This window comes from Piliocolobus tephrosceles, unplaced genomic scaffold, assembly GCF_002776525.5.
Source record: "Piliocolobus tephrosceles isolate RC106 unplaced genomic scaffold, ASM277652v3 unscaffolded_34098, whole genome shotgun sequence".
NCBI lineage: Eukaryota > Metazoa > Chordata > Mammalia > Primates > Cercopithecidae > Piliocolobus > Piliocolobus tephrosceles.
The window spans coordinates 1-1,259 of NW_022317752.1; the positions used below are offsets into that span (position 1 = coordinate 1).

Below are 1,259 nucleotides of genomic sequence, written 5' to 3' on the forward strand. Positions count from 1 at the left end.
CAAAAAAATAATTTATCACAGTAATAAAAGACAGCATGTGTAAAAACGCTAAAACTTTGCTATTTTTATTTAGCTTAGGTAAAAGTGATAAATAGAAAAAGCTCACATCTTCAGAAAATTCAATCTTCCTTTTCAAGCACACAAACCTTCTTGCCATTTCAGTTGCCTTCTAAGGTTCCTCAGTAAAGAACATATTTACATAGGGTACACTGATAAAAAATCCATACTGGATTTTACTTGAAGAATATTTAGCCTTGAAGTTGATATGTTATGGGGCTTCATTCTTAGTTCTCAATATATACTTTTCTATAATATATAGAACATTGCTTTAAAATGTGTACATGAAAAATAATCTGCTGCATCAACTTAATTTTTTGAGTTAAATCACTTTAAAACAATCTATCAGTGTTCTGTGAGGGAAATTATAATTGGATTGGAGATCAGCTCAAGTTTTGTTTTTGTGTTGCTGCTCACAAAGGGACCTGTGCCCTGACCTCTCTGACCTCTCTGAGGTTTCCACACCCAGGGTGGTGTGGGGCCTGCGGAGAAAAGAAAGCCAGGCTCCCCTCCTCCCCCACCAGGAGGGTATGTCCCCATCATCCCCCAACGTCCCTCCTCCTCCCAGCCCAGGCCCGGTTACCTCTTTTGCTTGTCCGTCTTGTTCACGTCAGTGTCCCTAAGCATGACCATGAGATCCTTTCTGGGGACTTTACCCCACCAGGCAGCTCTGTGGAGCTTGTCCAGATCTTCTCCACGGACGTGGTACCTCGGCTCCACGAAGGCGCTGTCGTCGTATTCTTCCCAAGCGCCCACGTTGCTCTTGCTGCTCCTGACTGTCTTCACAGCAGAGTCATCCTGGTCTCCAGAAGCGCCCACGTTGCTCTTGCTGCTTCTGCCTGTGTTCACAGCGGAGTCATCCTGGTCTCCAGAAGCGTCCACCTTCCCGCTCCCCCTGCGGCAGGGGAGGCAGTGGCAGCACCACTTGCCCATCTTGCTCCTGAGTGTCTTCACAGCGGAGTCGTCCTGGTCTCCAGAAGCGCCTGTGTTGCTCTTGCCGCTCCCCCAGCGGCAGGGGAAGCAGTGGCAGCACCACTTGCCCATCTTCCTCCTGAAACCAAATGGCTTCTTCACAGAGGAGGCAGCCGGCAGGGAACCAACCTCAGCCACCATCAGTTTTTAACAGCCAGGGGAGGCTGATGGCAGCGAGCAGATCCCGTCTACCAACTAGTTTCACCAACTAGCAGGTAACTCCGGATTTC

General features: G+C 48.3%; 1 pseudogene; it reads right to left on the reverse strand.

Moving 5' to 3' along the window:
- Nucleotides 1-625: 625 nt before the first annotated feature.
- LOC113222738 lies at nucleotides 626-1,207 on the reverse strand (annotated as a pseudogene).
- Between the last annotated feature and the right edge of the window lie 52 nt (nucleotides 1,208-1,259).